Source organism: Vanellus vanellus, assembly GCF_965231255.1.
Source record: "Vanellus vanellus genome assembly, chromosome: 3".
NCBI lineage: Eukaryota > Metazoa > Chordata > Aves > Charadriiformes > Charadriidae > Vanellus > Vanellus vanellus.
In genome coordinates, this window is record NC_138907.1 from 3,140,121 (window position 1) to 3,151,860 (window position 11,740).

The following is an 11,740-nucleotide window of genomic DNA, read 5'->3' on the forward strand; positions in this document are numbered from 1 at the left end:
TCCTATTAAATGACAGCAGAGCTCCCAGCTTTGAGTTCTACTGTGAGGTAATCAACAATACAGTCACAAAATAACCCACAAAGTTCTACACAGCATCACTTGATAGTGAACATTCTATACAAGCATAGTTTCCAAGTTGTGTTTGTTTTTTTTTTAAATTGTAACATTAAAGCACAAGTAAAAATCCCATATCCTGAATACATATTCCACAAATTTAAACTACATAATAAATAACTCATGGTGCTTTCACAAAAATCAACTGTGAAAAGTTACACAAAGCTTAATGAAAACCACGCATGCACTGGAATTCAACACTCAGTCTGTCCTCCAAGTAGGAACACGAGCAGCCTTGCTTATGCTACCATCATTTAGTCTGTTTATAAATTGTGAAAGGCTCCACTCTTCATCTCCCAACTCTGCTTTATTGTCCCTTCCTGTTCTCACACAACTGGTTTGTCATTTGCATTCATATATTTGGGGAAATACTGCTCAGCAGCTCCTAGCCACATACAACACAGCCTCATCTCTCCCCCTGTTCCAAATGGAGCCTCTGGTATAAGCCTGATTAGATGGCACCTTAGCAGACAAAAGGAAATACTGGAATAAGAGTGAAGTAGCAACACCATTATTCTTCACAGTGCTGTCTATGGTGGCAAATCTTTTCCACCGATGCTAGAATCAAATTGTTCCCCTCACCTGCCTTTGTTTGTGGTGGCTAATGTTGGCTCACAGGTAAACCTTGCCAGGGTAGAGTAACAGTGTAGCTTTTTTCTACTTACAAATTGAGATGCCTAACATTAAAGGTGGGAAGAAAAGTAGAAATAGGAACACTGGTTCCATTGACTGTCTTAAGGAAGTGGGGAGCCCCTTAAAAACCTTATTGACCAGTGCCCAAACCTGCAAGCTTTTGGGAGGCCAATTGCAACAGTGATGAGAGCAAATGTGCTGTGATGAGTTTGTAATTAATGAGCTTTGCCCACATTTCCAGAAATGTCAGCTTGACTCTGTTGTGTAACCCTGAACTTCCATGTTGTTTAATCACAATGGTGAGCTTCCACAGCTAGAACATTAATCATAGGCATGGAATCTCTTCTACACCTGGAAGATAGTTAACACACACTAGCAAATGTGATGAAGTTGTGCTCTCCAGCATATGTAATATGTATAAGTCTTCTAATATCTGACCATCTACAAGTTCTATACAGCTGAACACTATGAAACAGGGCAGACTATGTTCTGTACAAAACACTGCCATCTGTATCGCCACTGAAATATTACTCGCTTCTGTATCCAATTGATTTTTCTGTTTCAGAAGTATAAAGCAGTTTCTGTGAAGGACTCTAACGCATTGTCTTTTTTGTTTTTCCTGGCTTTTATAATCAACAATACAATGTGATTAGCCAAAGTTCTTGGGCGCAACTGAAACATGGATAATAAAAATCAGAAACGCAAATTCTACTTAGATTCTTCCAAAGAGCCCCCAGAACCAGCGCTTTTGTCTGTACAGTACTAAATGCTTTCTTGAAAGCCAAGCCTTGTGGTAAGACTAAATGATTCAAACTCATGTCCCTAACCATTGCCTGTGAGATTCCTCCTTGCGCTACTGCAGACTATGAAACTCCAAGGCTGGGCAGCCTTTAGTTCTATTCTAGATTCACTCTCCATATATCCTCAGGTAACATTCATTAATCCTGATATTGAGTAGCCTTTTTTAAGGGAAGTTCTTAAAAAAAAATAATTAAAGTGCATATTTCCTAAAGTGTTAAAAAACAAAGAGAAAATGAAACTAGCTGGTATGTAATAGAAGTCTTTCTGGTAGCTTGCATGACACTTGGCTGAAGATGTTAGAGATTCAAAAGAGGGATCTGGGACTTGTATAGACCATTTCACAACATCAGAAACAGCCAAGATCTTTCCCAAAATTCCATATACAATTTCTAAGGCTGCAATTTTTTTTTAAACTATTATTATCAAGGACTTGTGACAGTCATGTTCCCTGACCTTTTCCACGCTTATTCTACAATAAGAAAAATGCCCTAGCATCTGGCAATTTATTCCTGCATTCTTTAGATTAGAACAGGAGACAGAGTGAAAGTTAAATCAATTTAGATCAATTTATCTTCTCTTAAGGCAATTATGAGCATAAATTTTTTAATTAAGCAAAAAATCAAAACCGGTGTCATGCTTCTGTCAACTTTGAAGGAGTTTAAGCGTTACTGTGTTGTCAGTAAGGTCAACAGTGCAGACTATGACCAATCCTAAGGCTGTATTAGTAACTAATTTAGTACAAGAAAATAAAATCAGTAGACACTGATGAGGATACCACGTATACAGTTCAGGAGTTTTAGCTAAAAGTCATTTTAGGCTGATCCCCCTGAACCAGCTCACACATAGTTCAAAGCTGGCCCAAGAACTAGCTATTGTTTTGTAACTTTTTAGATAGTGATGGGTATTTGGTGCTCAACTGTGACAAGCCTTCTGGCAGATTAAACCAAATCAACATGCAGTAAGTGGACAGCCTGGAAATTCACTTCAAAACTGCAGTAATGCTCCAAACCCAAATACTTACATAGATTAGACTGTATAAAAGACATCTTAATGTGCATCATACAAAACTGACAGACATGAGAGTAAAACTGTAAAAAGTGTGTATTTTCCCTATCTGGGAAAAAAAAAAAAAAAAAAACAACAAACATTTGCACCACCTAAAGAGTTCTGGCACAGTCTGTCACTGAGCTTGTAGCCTCCATTACATACTCACTTTCTGCTCTAATCTACTTCTAGTTGCAGAGCAGCAATACACAGCTCACTTCACAAAATACATGAATGATGTCTATTTTCAACATAGAATAAAGCCTGAAAGCCCTTGTACAGTATATTTGGCTTGTAAGTGTAAAGCCATTCTAAATATTTCATAAGGAATAATGCTGTGTTTGTGAGGTACCATATTTGTGAAAGGCTTTCATGATACCAATGAGCAAAGGTTGCAGTAGGCTTGTTTAGATTTTTACTTTAGACACATCTAAAATATAAAGAGCAGCAGCAGGGCTACTCCAGAGGAGTCAGGGGCAATAACACCACAAGGAGGGATACAGACCTTACCGACCAAGGTACAGTCCTGCAGCAGCCAAGCAGGGTGGAGCTGGCGATAGTAACAGGTACTGTCACCCAAAAAAAGCTTCAGACAAGGCAGAATAACAAGTAGAACCAGAAAGTCCATCAAGCACCTCAGAAGCAGCAAGAGACTAGACAGAGCACAAACCTATCCACAACTCAAAACCCAGGGGCTGATACCTGAGCAAGCTCAAATAGGGAACCTGGGCCAATGAGCTGGGGTGGGGGGGGGGGGGGGGGGGGGGGGAGGCTCAGGTGAGGCTAGAAAGGGTCATTAAGATACACCCAGGGCCCTGGCAATAGGGACAAATCAGCTGAAATCAATTTTATCTACTGTGAAATACATTTAACTCTAGAAGTTGTTTGACAGCTTCTAAATACAAAATTAGAATGTGTGCTACATATTCTCATGATGCTGGGTAAATAAAAAATAACACATCCTGAGAAAGTAATAATCTAGAACATCTTAGATTTTGTCATCATAATACTGCATTGGTCAAATGACGAATTTGGTTTCTGACTTCAAACAACAATTTTAGTCTGAAAAACATGTTAAAATATGTTTTAGTATGTTTTCTTCAGACTGCTTCAGTTAGGGTTATATATATGTTTGCTATATGCTAAACTAGATAGTTCTCTAATGTCAAAATTAGTTAATCATCAGAATTTGACAAAGTAAATGAGTTATATTGAATCATCATACTGTGCAATATCCAGAGACCTTTGGTCTGTATGGTGATCTTCAGATAAGATAACCTCCCAAAACTGAGTCAAATACTCAACTCTGGTGGAGAAATGGTGCCATGAATAAATCTTATCAAGAAAATGTACAGTTGCTGTGTGAACTTAGGATTCTTATTTTAATTTTTATTAAAAACGGCAAAGTAGTTTGACTTTCCTGGGACAGTATCATCCTGCTTCCACTAGATTTGGGATGGACCTGTGATTTTTCAGGGTCTGAATTCCCACATGCGGTAACTCTTACTGTCTCTTTGTCCTGGCAGTCTGTGGCAGCTTTTTCTTTGGTAGCTAAAAGCAAATTCTCTGTCTCAGTCCAATTCTTGCTGAAAGAAATAGCACCTTGTGAAGAAAACCATCCTATTTTGAACTTAAAATGTTTAAAAAAACCTCCACAAATAGTATGTGTGCTCAGGATTTATGTTCAAATTTAAAAGGAAAATAGCAAAACTTTAGTCAGAGCTATCTTCAGAGCCCTTGACTGTAACCCATTACACAATAATCAATCCTAATCTGATTATACTGATTACATGAAATTGCTGGTGAGACTGAAATACAGTATTATCTCATAGAGAAGTTCTACACTATTTACAGTGCTGTTTTACAGCAGCTGTAATCATGGAGTGAAATACTACTAATAAATGTCATAAATTCCTTTAAGACCACTAGATACCTTGCTGCATGCTACAAACTTTTACTGACTGTAGTAGTGTGGACACAGAAGTTGCTTCTGCTTGTGTAATACCAATGCTCGGACCAGGTCATGAGGCTTTTTTTTATTCGCAACAGATACAACACTTCGTGGCGTCAGCAATGATGTGCTCACAGCCTTCCTGGTTATGGCAGGACAGTGGAAGACACTTCTGAACTCCAGAACGGCAGGGAAACTCTTCCACGTGTAGTCTAATTAAGGGTCATGTCTTAATTTGTAATTAAGATTGAAGAGCCACAAGAGAACATTTCCCAGTTTTGTAAATGCCTGAGATCACTTACTGGCTGACAATGAGACCAAGTGTAGCCCTTTCAAGAAAGAGGTGCTGCTCATGAGAAGAATAAAACTCTTCAAAATGCTTAGAACTGTTACAACAGCAGTCACCTTCAACTCAATGTATTTCTGGAATTAAGATTTAGACTGTGCCATGACTACACACATTTTTAAACTTTTAGACTGGAATATGGCAATAGTATAAAGCAGTGAAAGCATTAACCCTGGAAATTTTGCCTGCTTTATAGAACAGTGAAGCGTCACAACTGCAGGGTGAACTACTCTTTTGTTCTGTTCTTTGCCTCTGGCTGTAATTTCACATGTGCCAGCTTTCACCCCTTTCTCCCTCCACTCTCATGGCTGCCAGCATCAGCCAGAAGAACTCTTTGACAATTCAGAGGAACCATTTCTTAATTTTCCATTGAAACACCTAGAAGATACTAATTTGTTTAATTGCTATCTTCAATTTAGATTAAACTTGAGCAAAGTTTTCTCTGCTTTAAGATGCAGTTTCTTATCAGGTTCTTCTCCTCTTATGGGAAATCCAATCTCAGTGGTAACAATCTATTCCAAAGCTGTAGGAAAATGGTTTTCCTGATTTAGTCCAGGGACTTTAAGCAGCTGCATCTCAGATCTTTTGTGTGACCTAACTGTGAGCTATTGACTATATTTGGCTGGGTGTTTCCTGCTGACCTATCTTATGTTGTATAAACAAGTATCAGCTGAAAGTGAGGACTGGACCCTTGTAACTGTGGTCTAAAGACTGCTGCTTTAAAGGTCTTTCAGTTCTTCTGAACATGTGAAATAAATAGTTTTACAGTGGTAGTCTAGAGCAATATTTTTAATTGTTATAATTATTAAATCTTCCACCACTGATGCATGTCAGAATTTTGTATATTTTGTGTATGTCAGCCTTTGTCACTTGCACAGTTTCCCAAAACAGTAGTGTGGCTGTTTTGCCTTCACAATATTGTCTATAGGGAGGAAGGGGGAATGGAGAGGGGAGAGGTAGCCAGAGAAATGGCTTATTTTGAGCTATAATTCTCTGAGTTGCTTTTTATTTGTATAGTTTCCTATTAAATAATTTCATGTATTCAGACGTTAAAGACTGCAATAACCGTAATAACAAAATTCATTAGTTATTTCAGAGGATTTCCATTTCTGTCATGCACAGGGAGCAACTGGGAGAATAAATAACATGCTTATGTTCTGCAGTGGCAAATTAATTTCAGCATTTCACTCAGGGTCTGTAACCATCTCATACTCTTATTGATGCTGTTTCATACTCCACAGTTAGGGCTTGCCATGCTACCTTTCCTGGTTCAATGAAGTTGTCTAATTCAGAGTGAAGGAGGCAGGGCTTTTTCTTGTTGGTTTTGGTTTTGGTTTTAGTGGGTTTTTCCAACTTGCTCATGGCTGCAGAACTCGGTGCCAGAAGAGATTAGAATAACAAAGCTCACAGGCTTCAAATCAAACCACAGAATTCACCTTGCCCTAATTTGTCTTCCTTCAATAACAATCAACTGAAATTGGACACAAAAAACTAAAGCATTACAAGGGGTTTTAGAATTCAAGATGTGCAGACACTACAGAAGAATTAATGGTAAAAGCACTAGAGCAATTACTAAAATACTTAATCAATGTGTGGAGAAAATTCCTATTAAAAGTATACATGTATATAAGTGAATAAATCTTGGTTTAGGTAAATGAAGAACAAAATTTGCTTAGGGAAAATACATGAAATCAAATGTAGGGACAGACTTTTGGATAAATGTGTGGGTAAAATGTGCATGGTTTACAGTTTGGGGCAAGTATCTAAATGAAAAAAACTAAAAGAGGGAAGAAATAAGTAATCTTGTACATTTTAGTACCTCTTATTTCCACAAATTATAAGGTGAAAGCATTAGATGTTGGACACTTTAGATGCTTTTAAGATTAGATAATTTAGCTAAGAAGCATTATTATCATTATCTGAAAAGTTAGGCAGTTAAAAACAGAATTGGGGGGGTTGGCGTCAGCAAGGTCAGGTACTTTCTTAGTAATAAATCAGTCTGCTAATTTTTAATAAAAATAGTTGTCTTTTTTCATGGAGAAGGCAGTTGAAAAATATGTCAGGATAAAAGAGAACAGGGACCGTGTTAAGAATATTTTTGTGTCTCTATTAAATCCTTCTTCTGGACTTATGCACAGATTTAGTAGGAAGTAAGTAAGGAGCCAAGTTGCTACTCCAAAGCCCATGCTAATGGTGGAAAACAGTTTTGGTTCCCCCTTCAGCTTCCCAGCAATGGGAAGGTGTGGATAAGGGAGCACCAAAGGAGAACTTGTTCCTGTAACAGGGCTCTCATGTTGGCTTGCTCTGCCCCAGGGCAAAAAGGGTTTGCTGGAGGGTCCCATTCTGCTTGGTACCCACCCTACTCTCGGAAGAGCAGAGCTAGGAATAGCATCTGATGCAGGATGAGTTCTAGTGAAACAGCCTTACATTTATGTACAATGTTCAAGGCACAAGAGAAAAAACAAGCTTTATAAAATGAAAGAAAATGACCTGAATAGGAAGATTTCTAAAAGTTCCTGCAGGAGTTCAATATCCCTAAGGGGAGGAAAATTAAGATAACTCTTGATTCCTTATTTGACTTTAAGCACTTCTTCAATGTGTTTGCATTCCTTAGAACCAATTTCACTTCTATTTTAGCTTTGACTAAAGTACAATGAAGTCACTGAGGTATACCATATTTGACAAAACCCCTCATCAATAAGTAACTGCAAATAAAACGAGACTGATTAGTATTTTAACTTTTGACCTTTTATGCAAAAGTCTCATTTAACTCTGCCTATTAGATGGAAGAATATTACTGGGGAAAAAATGAGAATGTTCATGTGTTAAATTAGGTGCCGGAGGCACATTGTGTTGTACAAACTTACTGATATTGGCAACCAGCTTAATTAAACATTTTATGTAAGGACTGCTGAGTACAAAGCACTTTCCTAAGTGTGTGTTAAATTGTGCACGTAAAACCCCCCACACTTGCTACAACATACTCAATTTTCTCCTGGTGAAAAATAAAGAAGCATAAAAATATGATCTTAGATTTTTAGTATATTTTTTCATGTGTTGGAAAAGAAAAAAGAGAATGAAAAATACATGCAAGGAATTGCCAGGGAGTATGTATGTTGACATTCATGTGAGACCTATGTATGATAAACAGGATACTGAGCTTTAGGTCTGTCCATAATGTTTGCCCTGTGAATCAAAACACATGTGAGAAGATAGTGTTTGGTAGATGTTTTTTCTGCTGTTTTATATAAATATAGATTCTTTTGGAAGAGCAGTCTTGCTGCCATAAAGCAGACTCTGATTATTTTTTTCTTCTCATAGTAAATATTTTGCAGCTGGGTAGTCAGGAAACAAATCTTGACTGAGTTCCCAGACAAAAAAATGTGCTACTCTCTAATTGCCTGGCTACTGACTTCAGGCTGCTTTTCTCTGGAGAGGTCAGATAGAAGATGCAGACAAAGTGCGCACACGTAAGTGCGTCAATCTGAGCAAGCAAGCTTGTAGTCCTAAGGCTTAACCTTGCAAACAAATACTCAAGGGAGCTACCCTCCTGACGATAGAAGCTCTGCCCATTTTCCCGTGACATATGAATAAACTTTCTGGCCTGCAATTTGCAGAACTGTTCGTGTTTTGCTGGAGTAAAAACAACAGCTTAAAAATTTATGAACCGCACAAATTTAGAGGCCTTAACAAGTTATAATTTGAGCTTGAAACCTATTTACATTTTTTTTAAAGTAACACAGGAGAACATGACAGTACTTTATACATTTTAAATACAGTGTATGATGTACCTTCCCCCCCATTGTTAAATATATAATTACACCGTGTTTCCATAGCCTTTCCATTAAATTTAATAACCCTGTATTTGTGGGTCTAGTAGGAAAAAGTGAATACAAGGATGGTTATAGAATCTCTTTTATTAGAAGTTTTGAAGAACAAGTTAGTTAAAAATATGTCAAGGACAGTCTAAGTATACCTTCACTACACAGAAAAAGTGGAGTGCACTAGAGCTTCTCAGGGTCCGCTCCCGCCCTGCAGACCCATAGTTTCCATGAAGAAAAGGCCTTTGCATTACAGCTTTCCAGAAAATAGCTTGAGATCAAGGTTCTCTTTGAGGTCAGATTTATAAAACAAGACTGAAATTTCCTTTCAGAGATATAATTATTCCCTAAAAACATCCCTCACAAACAAAAATTTATAGAAACAAATTAGAAAACTTATATCCAGTTTACTAAGGTGAAAATATTTATAGTTGTTACAGTTGTAAGGCTATTTAGTAGATATTACAAATTAGGTGGATGGAAGAATTAAAGCCTAAATAAAAGAGTAATTATAAGACTGTTTACTATAACTGTAAATCTAGGTATTGTACCTTCGCCAATATCCTCAAAATTGCTGAAACATCAGTATAATTATCCACATTGAAAAGACTAAAAGAAAGAAATTAAAGGTGATGTAAAAACTAGCTTTGCTTTGCCAACAGCTAAAAGCTCATCTGCTTCACTTTTTGCCTCTTTTTTATTTTAATTTTCAAATTCATTAGTTTTGACTATCTGCAATAAACTAAAAATTAGGGGCATGGATATACTTATAACTTTTTCAAATACCAAAACTAGAACAGATAACCCCCAGACTGCCTATCTTATAAATATCCTTAGGGCCTGAATATATACAGTAGTGAAACACATACTGTGAAATAATGCCTAATAAAAGAAGGGAGATTGATTTTTTTTTTTTTACCCAAAGATAAATAAATTTTAAAATGCAGTAACAGATCAAAAGTGGCATTCACCAATAAAAAGTCAGATATTCTCAAGATTTTGGAATTTCAGACTTCCTTATTATTGTGCTGTAGGTCTAAGTGCAGACAGAAAGACAGACAGCATTAGACACATCAAGATTCAATCAGAACAGATAACAGAACTGCATTCGTTTCCTTTGATCTTATGTGCTTTTTTAAAAGCCATTTTCTTCAGAGGAAAACATTCACAAGTTGTACTGTTACTCTAATTTTGTATTTTGATGCCAGAGAGGAGTTAGGCTAGCCCCTTAATGCAGGCTTCAGTTATACTGATGAGATGCAACCCAGTATTCATGGACAAGCTATGACATGACAAGCTATGTTCAGCTATAGGGCTATACTTGGACTGTAACTGTTCAATATTTCTGTTCTAAAGACACACACAAAATGAATTGTTTATAATTGTATACTGAATGCATTAGGATAAGAAATAACTTTTAGGAGGCATTAATGAAGTAATTATATACTAGCATATTTTCCCAGATACTTGCGGGAAAAGGGAGACTGAAGAAAAGATACTTTGGGCTTTGTGATTTGCTGCTTTATGCATACGAGCGGAACCCACTGGAGGTGAAGAGAATTGGGTACTGACATAAAGAATTCAGTGGTACGCAGACTGGAAAGGCTTGACAAAATTTGCTTGTCAGTATATATATAACGCAATGAACAAAGAGTATGTCAAAATGTCTGATATAGTAACCTGTAAAGAGAAGATGGAAAATTAAGCAATAATTGTTCTTTTGTGAGTCAGACAGCATTTCCTGCTCCAACATTTGTGTTATTAACAAAAAAAATACTAACTTAGATGTTCCCCCTGACATCTAAGAACAGAATATAGTAATATTGGGCAGTTTCATATGAGGTGACAAAATGCTTTTGATTATAGTGGACAGAATGCCCTCATATTCATTACTCTAGCAATTTTTCCTGTAACTATGATGAAATGCTTTAAATTTTATGCAACAAATAAAAAGTTAAAAATAAGATTACCCATGCTGAAAGAAGCAGCAGATTTTTCTCAGTGTCAGAGCTCTGTGTTAGAGATGCCTCAGCTGACCTCAGTAGAGACAAGCACATTGCTAGCAGAAGCAAGGAAAGACAGATGGCTTTGGCATGTCCTGTAATGCAGCTATGCACACTGATACGTTAAGTGTGTGAGGCAAAGAACAAAACTGGTTTTATGTTATGACCTCTTTATCACAATTAATCTCAGGATCAATAGTGATTAGAGAAATTATGAGACTCTTAAAATTTCAAATGAATTCTGCTAAGCGAGGTACACATTGTGAGCTCTCTGATATGATGTACAGAACACCCTGTCTCTTGAAATACACACTACCCTTTTTGAGAAGTATGTTAGATGCTCTTTAGTTTCCATGCACACGTTTCTGATACAGGTTTTTACCTACTTCACTCAAAAGAGGGGAAACATAAACCAGCAGGATTTTCTGGTCTGAGACCTGCCCGATTCCTTTCTCAGGCTTTCCAGTTTGATTTCACGTTGAGTGTTCATGGCCCTTGTCTTGCAAAGTTGTCATCAGGTGGGATGCCAACAAGGATTGCAGGGGTGTGGTGGCATTGAGGGGCTGCGCCCCCTCGTCCTCACGCTTACCTGACACTTCTGATGTCCCTGAGACCAGTGGGAAGGGACCCCTCCCTCGTGGGCATGGCGCGCGGTGGGATGCTGGGGAAGGAGAGATTACTGCGGTGCGGAGACTTACGGTGCAAAACTCTACTCACAAAGCAACTTATTTTCTAAAGCTGTTAATTGTGCAACATTATAAGAAGCGGGCTTTAGAGAATGCAGAACAGATTCTGAAAAAAAAAAAAAAAACCAAGATATAAGCATTGGTTTTTGCCAGTGGAAGTAGAGGCAGCATAACCTGACATAGCACAGTGACTGCTGGCAGCCACTGAGTGGGCTTGAAATGATGCCGCTGCTGTATCATAATTTACAGCTGATTGCGGATGCATGAGGTGACCATACTTTACAATCATGTGAGCCTGAATTAGTAATTACATTACACGAACTATCAAATCTGAGGTAGCT